The 13,328-nt window shown below is 38.8% G+C and overlaps 1 protein-coding gene across 2 annotated transcripts in view; it reads right to left on the bottom strand.

Moving 5' to 3' along the window:
* Positions 1-13,328, bottom strand: part of CRHR2 (corticotropin releasing hormone receptor 2) — a 158,010-nt gene that overhangs the window by 109,517 nt on the left and 35,165 nt on the right. The gene's annotated exons all lie outside the window — the stretch shown is intronic.

The raw sequence follows: 13,328 nt of genomic DNA, 5'->3' as shown, positions 1-13,328 counted from the left end.
AGGGCTGGGAGAAGCAAGGCAGGGGCAACTCTTCCTTCTGCCCCTTGTGCAGGCAGCGTGGGAGGGGCAACTGGGCAGGGCAAGGCACTGGGGGCAGAGTAGAGCTCTGGATCAAAGTGGACCACTCAGGGGTCAAAGAAGAAAAGAGAACACCCTTGTTTTCCAGTGATGGGGGGAGCCAGTAGGTCAAAGGATGAGCACTCAGACTGAGCCAGGTGGCAAGAAAATCTTCCTGGGTGAGGAGCCCATCATGTGGGGAGGGAGGGAAGCAAGGGGCTTGAGGACCTGAGGTCCCTGGGGAGCAGGATGAAAAGGGTCTGGGGAAGGGAAGGGATGAGTTTGGGTGGAGATGCTCAGAAAGGTGGTCACCTTTAGGGAAATCAGATCTCAGTACAATGAAAACTGAGTGAAATTCTGCACTTTGGAACATGCTGAAGAGCAGCTTAGACCTAGGAAGCCTTTTTTTTTTTTTTTTTAATTATTTTTTATTTTTTATTTGCTACATTAGGATGTAGGGAAATTTTTAAGGAAAAAAAAAAAGTCATTTCTTGCCATGTAGCTCCATGGATTCAGAAGGATCTTAGGAAGCAAATAGAAAACTGACGTGTAAGGGAGAAATGCACAATAAGTATATATAGTAGTGGCAGAGATGCAGAAACAAAATACAAGGAAAACAAAGAAACTTTGGCATAAAAAAAAGAGATTCAGCAGTGGACTCCTGGTTGCAGTTTGTGTTCACAACTTTAGATCAGACGTGGTGTTATACTGACTTCAAAGCAATGGCCTAGGACTTCTAATAACATCCATCTCCCATCCTGCAATGGTCTGGACTTTCCCTTTACTCATATTTAAGATTGAAAGGCTTCATTCTTCACCCTTCAAAGACAGAAAGAAGCTTGCTATCCAAAGAAAGGGGGAAAACATGGGTTAGAAGGGCAAATAAATTATCAACGTGCACCAATGAGAGAACTAGACAGAAAACTATTTTGCCATCTGCGAACCTGAAGATTTTTGCTCATTTTTATAGTTTGCAATATGAGAGGGCAAAAGAGTCATCAAGTTTTGGGATGAATATTTTTTTTTTAAATATGCAAAAAACACAAATTAACAAATGCCCTAGCTATCGAGGCAGCACAATGTTCTGACGTAAGTGAACGAATCTCTTTGCTTCTCTGTCTGGAGCCACGATCTCCTTCCCAAGTGAATGTTCCCAAAATTGCAATCCTTTCTGAGCAATCTGCATTTCAGCAAACTGACCTTTGTCAACACCTCCAGATCTCTTTGTCCCACGCATCTCTAATCCCCAAAAGCAGGAAAGAAAATTTATTCAGTATCATTCACACAACATGGCCACCACCAACGTGCTGGTTGTCTTAAAGCAGAGCTTTGAGGAGAAACCCTATTTCTGGAACTTTAAAGTGAGAGGTATAAAGGGTGCTCTAACCCTCCAAGCAACTCACAGAAGTCTGTCCCTCAAAGTATCTTCAAGTGTTCACTTTAAGTTACTTCACTTTCCTAATGGAGCAGTTAAGTTCAGATTTTTTTTTACTTTTTTTTTTTTTTCTTTTTCTTTTTTCTTCAAGAGTCCTTCTTAGTGATGGCTGTGAGTTCTTCCTGGAGGACAGCGTTTGTAAGTGCCCAGTGGCATCAGTGAGCTCAGTGGCCATTTCAATTGATGCACAACTGGTCAGTGAGTAGGGCACTTATCCAGGATGCTGACAGGATTTTTTTTTTCCTTCTGCTGTCTTTACACAAGACAAAATCACTATGCTTGGGCCACGGTCTCTATTTTTCATCTCCTGTCTGCCCTGTCTATTTACTCACTATTTGTGGAGCAACTTCCACAGTGGAACCATAAACCCAGCTGGAGGATTTGGGCACTAAACTTCCATGAATTTTTGGAGGAACACATCATTTTATAAATTACTGAAAGAAAGACAGTTTCAAAAAAGGAGTTACTTATAAATTTGATTAATGTTTCACTTTTCTAAATGCTGCCCTGTATTTTCTTGCAGAAATACTTGGGAAATGGTTCCAATAGTACAAAGACAAAGACTGAGCTGGATTTAATTTCAGAACTGTTCTTTATAGTAGTTAACACCCAAAACAACAGTCCTGAATTAAACTAAATATTTTCCAAGAATGAAGAAAACAGTTTCTTTGTTTAAGTGAGAAGAGCTAGAAAATCGTCATCCTAAAATGATTCTCCTTTCCATACTTTCAATTTGGTTCCATTTAGAAAATCAGAAACAGTATATACAGCACAGGTAATGCTACTGTATTACATACATTTAACAGCAACAAACCTCAAAAATAATTATAGAGGTGGTGAAAATATTCTCTGTGAGTAAATCTGGATGTGGAAAATAATTTGTTGTTCCTCAGTCCACAAACCTGCACCATCATTTGTTAATCTCTTCTCAGTTCAGCCACAGTCTCTTCATGCAGAGCTCCTTTTGTAACTTTCCCTGGGTACAATTAACTTCTTCGTCAAAGTTTCCCTTTGGCTGGATCCATTTAAATCTTGACTGTCAATTTGAGTCATTCAAGGTGAAAATGTTGCTCCTTATAAAAGCAGCAAATCCAACTGAACACAAGATTGACAGAAGTATTATAGCTACTGACACTGTCGATACTCTGCTGATGCTGTACCCCTCTGTGAGATGCATTCGATACGAATAAAAAGCAACCACATCTTGCTAGGCTCTAGGTAACAGAGATCTGCTTTAAGAAGTACTGAATAACCAAAGAAAGCTAATAATTGCACTTGGCAGGCAGAAAAACTTTGTCAAATTAAAAGTGAACTTGTTCCTATGCAGCGGTGTTCGTTGGTTTGCTTGTGGGAGATGCAAGATGCATTGCATCTGACATAGATGCGATCTATATCAGAACATCTGAATAGTCCAGATTATGGAAGTGAATGTGATGGGCAAATAAATGTATAAACACATGAAGAGAGACTGGAAAGTAACCTACAGCTCCTCCGGAACAGGAAGGAGCTCTGCCCAAGTCTGGGATACAATATGATCCGGCAGTATCAATCTTTGTATGCCAGCTCTTGCACCACTGTACCCATAGGTACAGGATGTCTTTCAGTTTGCCCCACCAGCAGTGACCAACAAGGATAACATTGTGCCATTCAAGCAGCAGCACCAAAACTCCACCCTATGCAGCCAATATATCATTTTTTGTGGGCTGGGGGTACCTCTGAAACCAGCTGACTGCTCCTTGGTCATGCCTACTGGAGGGACCTTTTCACCCCAGACACTTGACCTCTACAATGCCAGATGACTGCTGTATATTTCAATACCCAAGAAGGGGTTAATAAAAATAATTTTAAAAGTCATTTCTCTCCTTAGTTCCCTTGTTCTGAAACAGAAGAGCCCATTATACTTCATCCAGCCTTCCTTTTTTTCCTATGACTGTTTTATCACCCATTTCCCTACTCATTGATGTGAAGAGCTCTTTCACATCAATAAAAGCTTTCCAGGCACAATAGTCACCCCTCTTTTCTGTTGGCAACACAAAGCTTAGGACAAGAAATGCATGTTGTTCATCAAACCACCTGGTTACACCAATAATCCTATCTTACTTCCAGTAACTTATATGTAGTTACCTTACCAATATGGAGGTATCATAGCATCACTCTCCAGAGTATTGTCTATTTAGGTCTTCTGTTTTAATCTAAGTAAAATCCAAATCCATACTTGTCATCTGATACTGTTAATTGTTCTGTTAACATAGTCATAGATCTTCTTCTGTAGTGTGAGGTGAGCAAGAAGCTGCATACCCAAATATTTGATTTGCTGTTGCCTGCAGGGCAAGTACAGGGCCTTCTGGTCGAGTCTGCTGTCCAACACTTTTGGAGTTAATGTAGGTCCATGTGAAATGCCACAAACACTTTGTGATGGCTATCACATTTTCAGTGAAGAAAAGAGTCGGGAGAATCTCAAAGAAATGTTTTCCTACCCTGGTTTTGATGGAAAATAGCAGGCAGAGAGAAAAAAAAAGAAAGAGAAGAAAGAGGAGGAATAAGAAATACATTTCTTATTTGTAGAAATTAGGTGTTTAAATCCCTAGAGGACAATCAAGAAGCAGAACTAAAGCTGATGGTAGAAATGCAGGGTCATCAACTAATTCCTCATACATCTCAGCTGTTGTAATTAGAGCTTTAGTGTCTACCTTTGCATTTGTCTACGTCTACACTTTTGTTTTTAAATCCCTTTAAATATGAGGAAGGAAGGTTTCTAACGGCATGAGAAGAAGCCTTTTCTCACCTTCCCCTTTTCTGCTTGAAAAATGTCTCCAATAATCCTTAATTAAGCAATGGCCTTCCATCATCTAATTTCAAAATAAGTGGGACTGTCCATCTGGGTAAAGAATGAAAAATCATATACCTTAAAGGAAAGCATTAATTTATCAGAGGGGCTTCTGGACCATAAACCTGAAGATCCTTCTTCTCAACATACACTGTAAAACTGATGTGACTGCACATTCAAATGCAGCAACAACATGACCATAACCTGGTAAAGTATTTATTTTTCCTTCTTGTTCCAGGAATTATAAAAATGGCAGTTTTTTGGAGTGTGAACAGGACAGTCACCAATCGTGGAGCTAAGCCATTCAAGCAGCAAAAGAGATTGACAGCAACTTAAAGATCTTTACAGACAGTACACCTCAAGAAGTACCCTAGAAATTCATATATGGCTAACTTCTGTGCCACGCTGTGCTATGGCTTCTCAGAATGAATTATACTCTGCTAGAGGAGTAGGCTGCTAAGAAAACCACTTCTCAAATTGAGTACAACTCTTCTAATCAAAATCTGGTCCTTGCCACATGTACTTGAGGTGTACACAAAATGAGCACTGTTGTAAGTTACTGTATGCAGAGAGGAATATCAGACATATATAAATACAGATCTTCATTTCAGTTGATAGGCTTATTTGTTAGAAAAAGGAGACGTTCTTTTTTGTTGGAAATGAACTATGACTGTAGCAAGCAAAGACAAAAATCAAAAATGCAGATTTGTGGTGATGAATCTCTGCAGCTTCATTGATGTTGGAAAATATTTACTGTGAGTATAAAAAGATTCCAACAGCATAAATAATAAATGGCTTCTAGCTACACATTAATATATTTCTTCTAGCACATTAATACACTTGTCATTCTCTACAGCTATAAAACCTGTACAAGTGAATCATGTTACATGAGACAAATGATGAGACATTGCAGGGAGATTAGAAGAACACACAAAGGAACCAACCTTGACACACTCATAAACTGCCAATGTTATTTTTTAAAGTGAGGTGTTTTGGATGAATGTGCAAAATATCATCTACCATATGAGAGCACAAAAACATTCATTTCAGAATAACTGTGATTTTATACAAGGTCAAATTCAGGGTCGGTGTTTCACAGATATTTAAGAACACAAATGACCTATTGTATATATGTAGATATATATGTATATATATGCCTTACAATGTCCAAGTTCTCTGTTTATGGAGTAAGCAAGTTAAAAAAAAAAAAAAAAAAAGGTCAGGTCACATCTGAATAAATGATGGATGATGGCAATGACAATGTGTCTTACTAGTTCCACTTCGCTTCCATCAAGTACAATGGGACCATTGCCAAATATGTATAGAATCAGGGGTCTTGCCCTGCTCTCCATGCAATACACTAGGCAACAAGATTTCTTGTGGCATAATTCAGGCTGTGCCAATCAAGCTTTTGCTCTCCCCGCCTCCCACTCTGTTTCATTGTGATTGTTTTTCAGTTCATGCTAGGAAGTTCTGAGTAGTCATCCCATAAGTCTTGAGTTGAGAGGAAGCACAGAAAGAAAAGGTGGAAAGTAATAAAATGCTCAGAAGTCAATACCCCATTTCCTCTGAAAATACACAGACACTATGCATGATAACTGACTTTGAAGTATCATATAGCTCAGAATGCAAAGTATGAGATAGAGCATATGATCACCATGGATCATGTTGCCCAGCATCCCATCTCTGATAATGGCTAAAATCAGTTGCTTCCAAAAATGATGTAGCCCACCAACCTGCTTAAGATTTTCACGATCTAGTTATAGAGTACCCTAAGCAACCTTAACATACGCAGTAAGAGAATAAACCTTTTACATTATGGGTCTTGCCTTCACTGCACAGGAAAAAGCATTGTAATTACCGTATTGTAACTTACAGTTTTAAATCATTCAATTCAGATTTGCCTGGTTTTGAGAAGCATCATCAGTCTGGCTTTGAGACCCTGGACTAGTGGCTCACATAATCCTCTATGCACCTCTGCCCAACCCATGCATGGAAGGCAGAAGTCTAACAGCTTTAAACACTACTTAGTTGCCAGTTTTCAGATGTAGGTGGCTTTGACTCTCTGCCTTTCATATGCTGCTGTTATAGCCAAGGAAGATTTACAGTTTGATTTGAGTATCCAAAAACGGATGTCCAGAACCATTTAAGATACTCTATCTCATCCAAGATTGTTATATGAGGCTGGCACATAAACACAGAGCCTAGGGAAGAACCATCCTTATGAAGCAGAATTTGAAGGCCAGACAATTTGTCCTCAGGCATTTTAAATGGCATGGGACACCTGTATCTATGCAACTAGATTGAGCCTCAGATAGTAAATTTGCTTATAGGCCATTTGGTCTCCTAGTATTGACCTTCCATAAAAGGGGTGAAGCCCACCATCAGCATGCCACTAGGGAGCATCTTTCATTGCTTAGGCTTTACCATGTGTAAAAGATTTTCAATCTTTGGGCTACCTAAACTGAATCCTTAATAAATGTGGGAAACGTCCTAAAATACAAAGAGTAGCAGAAGAAGACTTGAGAGTAAATGAAGCTTTTCTGCCATTTTTATCCCTCTTCATTAAATTGTCAAGCTTATAACACTCTCTCAGAGAGAGGGTGTCCTCTTTGCAGCTCACATAAGCAGGAGCTCAGCCTCTCTCTTAATTCTGAGTGAAATTAGCCAGAGTGTCCAGGAGGAGAATGACAAAGTGCAAACCAAAAATATCTTGTTCTTGAGGAAGCTATGTTTAAAAAACAGCCTGTAATATATCAACTAAGTTGCCAGGCAAGATAGCGCCAGAAAGCCACAAGAAGAATCTAATCTGACCTAGTAAAAATAATAGGCTGTGGAAAGGAGAAGAAAATTAGTCTGTGTCCTAGGAATAAAGAAATCAAAAAGCTGGAATATGTTATTGGGTTTGCTAAGAGCTGTCTACATATACCAACTAATACATCTTCCACCTGTGGAAAAAGTCTTACACTTCCCAGGAAGACTTTCCAGTTGAACAGAAACCTGTATTGTCTCCAACTGTCTTCCCCAAAGTCTACAATTAAATCTAATTTTGAATTGGTTCTGCTGGAAAGCAAACAAGCAGTGGGTGATCTGCAGACAGTCTTGGAGGCTGGTTGTGCTTCTGTTTTCTCCTCCATAACGTAGAGCTAGTGGTATTTAATAGCTTTACAAAGGTAGTAAAAGTTTAATTGGACTGGCATTTGAAGACTTTATAACTGCTACACATACAGTATTTCAGAAGCATTGTTACATAGAAATTCCCAGCAATACTCCTGATAGTATTTTGATATTCTAAAGAAACACCAGGACCTTCCTCCAATGGTCTCTGTATGAAAACATAAGGAGAAAGAGTCTTTACTCTTTTAAATGCTACAAATGTAGAAAAGAAGAAAACCAAACAAAACAGCACAGTATAGTAGTTTGTTCAAAGTTACACAAAGGTCACCAGGTAATGAAGGACAAAAACTCAGGAATGGTTTCGTGTCACATCTCTTTAGGTGTCTCCAGTGCAGGTGTCTCCAGAGGAGCCAATTAACCTGGGTTTAATTCGCAGCCAAGGGAAAGAAATAGAAACTTTGGTAATGCAATTCACCTGATCTATTGAAGTCATCTGCTTTAGGATGAGATTGATTTTGCCCTCAGATCCATCCAATCTCCCAAGTAGATGTCTGCTGCCTGAAAGTGGAATATATAGCAACTAGGGCTGATGTAGATGTCTGCATTTAGTCAAGGGAGTCCCACTCCAGATGCCAAGAACACAGGCCAAAATGTTGCTGACCCATTCCCCACTGGCCTCCAGCACCCAGTCTCACTGGAATGTTTGGCAACTGTAATCCCACAAGCCTGGGCTTATTATTTAATGGGAGGTCAAACAAAAACAGCTTAAATATAACACATAAAGAATAAAGATGAGAAAAAAATTCCTGATATGGTAGGAAAGTCACAATGTCAGCCACATATCGTTATGTTTAGAGATTGCATGCTTTAAACTGAATGTAGCTATGTGTAAGAGGATATCAGTAAAACACTGTGTAAAATAGATTTGTATCCCTATGCAAGCCAGCTAGTTATTATAAGGATTCCAGGACAGTCAGCTAGCCGCCGAGGAAATGCCTGGAAATTAAGCAGAAGTAGTGAGCAGTCATGCCAACTTCAGAAAGTGAGACAGTACTTCTCAAGAGCATCATTCTGTAACAGATAGCTCCAGTCCCGCTAGGTAGAAGGTGGAATGATTAGACATGAAACGTGAATTATTGTAATATTGGTATTACGACAGTAATTTAGTAACTTAGTATTGGATTGTGATAACTGAGGAGAAGGAACCTAACGACTGCCTAATTTGTGATTTGAGAAGCTCTTTCTAACTGCTACTGTATGAGATTGCAGCCCCAGAAAAAATGAAATAGATGTAAGAACATTACCTGCGTCTGTAGCATTGGTTTGTGCTTCTGCTTGAAATCAGTGACTCTTGCTAGCTACATAATTTTGGATACCTCCCAGGATAACAAATCCATCCACCTCCCTTAGATCTTGCCCTTAACTAGACTCAGTACCCTTTAATCTTAAGCCAGCATTTTTGATTCTGTAACCGTAGGGTAACTCAGGCCATGCATAGTTGTAGGCTGGGTATTTGAGAGGTCCATGACAGCAGAAGGATTCATCTCACCTAATTTCAGCCATCCAAAATTTGGGTGTGTAGACAAAGCAAGGTATCTAGGCTCTCTTACAGTCAACAGGGAGATGGCTACTATCAGAAAAAGATGATTCATTTTATTTTGAGACAAATACTTTCTTCAAATTCCTAATTCTTAGATGTTCTACTTTGTAGGATGTAGCCCAAGAGAGGGTTAGAACTCTGCTCTACACACACATACTCATGCTCATATACAAGAGTTTCTGAAAAAAAAAAAAAAAGTAGTTGGTGTGATCCCATTCACTTGTTGCACATTGTGCAATTGAAAAAAATACTTTAAGATCATTCGGGGCATATATAGCTTGAACCTGTGTGTATTAAAAATGCCCTGCTCATATTATGGTAACACACTGAAATACTAAAAATATGCATTATGCTTACCACTACTTTTGTTTGTTTGTTTGTTTTTGTTTTGTTTTGTTTTCTATACATGTCCATCATGAGAGGACATTTTCAGTAAAGGCTGTTTCCTTGATGTACAAAGACAGTTTCATTGTTGAGCTCTGGTGTTTAAACACTGCTTAACTTTAAACCCACACTTAATTTTCAGTGACTTCAGGAATTATGGGGGCACTTGAGTGACTTAGTAAAGAGAGGTTGTTTGTTGAACTAGGATTTGAAGGCTGCTTTGGTTGAAAGGCACATGTGTTTGTTCAGCTATGATATTTTCCATTGGGTTTTACTGATTTTGTATACAGCTTTTCATTCTAAAACATATGTTTGGAGCCACCTATAACCTGACTCTGTCCATTTGGTGGGTCAGAACTTACACAGAAAGAATTAACCTTGGAATACAGTTTAGAGCATAACAAATAATGTTTTTCTATTCTTAATTAGGTGTTTAGATAGAGAGCTTAGTCTATAGATGGTTACATCAGTACTGGTTACACTGGATTTTTACAAAAGCCAAGGATCAGTCCCCAGGAATTCAATGTGTAACAGCTGAAGACTGAAAGAAGGGCCAACATTAAAATAGATGCATTTTAGCATAGATGTAATATACATTTAACTGTCATCAAGTAAAATAAATAACTGAAAATATGATGGATATTTTCAAAATAGGTGCAGAAAAAACAATCCTGAGAAGTGTGGCATTTCCAATCTATTTGACAGCACAACTGGATTTCTTTTCCCATGATGTGTTAATCTGTTTTGTATTTGGTAAACTGCACACCCGAGCCCAATGAATATTAACGGAAGAGTTTTAGGAAAACATGTAACATTCTGATTAAACATTTTGTCATTCTTTCACACTCAATTGCAAAGAGAACATAACTTATTGTTGTATTGCTAAGCGAGTGCTCCTTCTCTCATGGACTCATCAAATCTCTTCATTAACCTTTCAAAATCTACCTCCAACTAGAGCAGCTATTCATGATGTTTCTAACTGGCAATTATCATAACTAGATGTCAAACTATGTGGACTGATGTCTGGAAAAGACTTTGTTTTTCTCAGCAGCTTTTCTCCAGCTAACAAAATCATCAGAATTACCATTTATAGCAATATTGCATGCAACAAGCACCTGGTCATCACAACTTTGCCTCTGGGAGCTATTTAATGAAGAAATAATAATTATTTCTTTTTGCTTGTTTTGTGAAGAGATTTTTCTGCAGCTATTGTAATCTCAGTACCAAGAATTACTTAAGTGAGGACCCAGTTCTCATCATTTTCATTTCCTGTACAAAGTTATTAAATATAGAACCTATTAGTTTATCCCTAAAGTATTTTCCCCTTCGTTCAAATAACCACTCCTGGACAGAAATGATGAATAAAGACATACCATCTCATGCAGGCATAGACAGAGAACTGATCAGGTGCTATGGAATACTTCTGGATCAAGTGCACGAGTGTAAGCAAAAAATAAGTCACCCCTAACTGAAGCAACTGTACTATTTTACCATTTACTGCCTCTGAAACATGTAGCACGTATTTCTCTACCTAGTTTCTAGACTTGTTTGGCTCACTGCCATAGTGTGATTTCTTTTGCTTGGCCACTGGAGGGCTCTCCTAATTCTCCATTACTGCATAAAAAAACATTTGATGGAGTTTAATAACATTAAAAGTAAAAGCTGTTTATAGTTACCTGGATATAAAAACAGAAACAAAAAGCAAGCAAGCAAACAAATAAACAAGAACAACAACAAAAGCAAAACAGGTGATTTCATCAGGTTATACAAAGATCTGCATGTGGACAAAGTGTATTTTACTTCCCCTTCAGCAGCAAAAATGTCTCTATAGGAAAAGAGATGAATTTCGCTGGACAGAAAATTTCATTTTGCACACAAGATTATCAACTGCACAAGTGATTATGGGCTTGAGATGGACAGCAAGCTTTTTCCTCATCACCCATTCCTCCCCACACCACATCCTTTCAGTCTGAAATCACTGCATAAATCAATTCACTTTTTCAACTAAGTGTCCTTTGTCATCTAATTTCCAATATATTTCCCCACCTTGAGACCCATTCCTCTGGCAGATTCAATTTGTGTCCTGATGGAAAAGCTGATGGATCAATCATTTTATCCTTTTCACATTAATGCTGCTCCCGTGGAAAGAGGAGATCATGTCAGGCTTTCCACTGCCCAGCAAGGAGCTGCATGCTACATCCACACTGCTGTGAGCACTTGCAGACTGTTGCCAATTGAGAAAATCTGACAAAATGTTGCTTTTTATCCCATTTTTTTGATCAAAAGGACTGAGTTAGTTAAAGCTAAATTGCCTCGTGGAAACAGAACAGTTTGTTAAATCTTTTGTTAGGAAAGTGTTTCCAATGCCAACATGAGACATGTAGCTTTGTCCACCCCAGAATAACCATTTGGGATAGAGTCTACCTCTGGGTGAGAGAAAACCAGCTATACGGCCCTGTTTCACTCAGTTTGGCTCCACACCTTTGTCATTTACAGCTGAACCAAACTTTTAGGTATAATCTGGTTAAATTTAGGATGTCTTTTTTCTCTTTTCCATTGCCCCACTAAAGGGAACCTCGTTTGTATGCAGTGAGCACAGCAGCTTCCACGGGTGTCACGGGAAGATTCAAACCTCCAGAAGGACACCAGCTGGGTAATTCCTCTTGGAGAACCAGGAGATGAATCTGCTCATCTAAAACAGATGACAGAATATAACCTCTCTGTTGACCTTTCTGCTACCGGACTACCTGTTTTCTGCTATTTCCCCAAATACTCATTATGCGGCAATAGACCAGAATTAGAAAAAAAGGGGGGTCTGCTGCAGGTTCTGAGAATTCAAAAAAGGGTCAAACACCCTCCAGCCATCTCTCACAAATCTTTCACTACCAGCTCTGGAAGAATGTGGATTTTGCCATTATTCTGGTATTAATTCTCTGAGTTGCTTTGGATGTTCAGTGGTAAGCGAGATAATAAGCCCTCCAGCCTATCACACATGGTAGCAAATATTTTCTTTTCCTCACCTCAGAAGAAATGGCTTTGAATAAACAGTCCTGACTGTGACTATTTTATCCCAGCTCCTTCAAAGTACTCTTAACATAGATAGAAAAACTATGTACAATAACAGAAAATAGATATTCTCTGGGATTCTGCTTCTCTCATTGAATACAAGACTAGCTAGAGTTGAGCTATAACACCCTAGGGGTCATTTTAATTTCACTTTAATTGTTTGGTCTCAATTACATGGGATTTTTTGTTCACCAGTTGTCAGACAATGCAGACAGAAGAACAAAGTTGTAAAATGTGGAACAGGAGTTTACTTCAGTTTCATAGACTTTTCTGAAATCTGCAGTTTCCTGAATGAGTGGTCATGATCCTTACAACTGAGTTGTTGATTAACTTTTCCTAAAAGCCATTGTGAAGTCAGGGATGTTTTACTGTTTTACAGTTAAGGATTTTTCTGTGCTTGGACCTGACATAGGTCCCGTGAAAACACAGACTAGAAGCTCTGGGTGAGACCACCCTGACCGAGTGGATTTGTGGACTCTGCCTCTGAGCTACTTACCTGGACTCCTTAACAGTCAATGAAAGAACATGGCACAATTCACCATGGTTCATTTCATTATAAAGTGTATATTTAAATCACATAGTTGTATAAATGCTACTACACTTGCAATTGCCTAGATGAGGAGCTTGAGGTGTCTGACTTAATTTCAGTTGTCTACGTTAAATACATCTAAAGTTAGGTGAGATGCAGCCTTTTTCCACCTCTGGACATGAGCACAGGTTATTCTGGTTAAAATTCCAGTCCCTGCTGAAATCAATAGGTGAGTGTTCCTCCACACCCAGAAAGCCATAATTTTATTTGAAACAAATGATTATTTTACAGAGATGGAAGAACAGCCTATTGT

This window comes from Aythya ferina (assembly GCF_964211825.1).
Source record: "Aythya ferina genome assembly, chromosome: 2".
NCBI lineage: Eukaryota > Metazoa > Chordata > Aves > Anseriformes > Anatidae > Aythya > Aythya ferina.
Note: the sequence above shows the minus strand (reverse complement) of the source record. Positions and strands in the feature narration are given on the sequence as shown.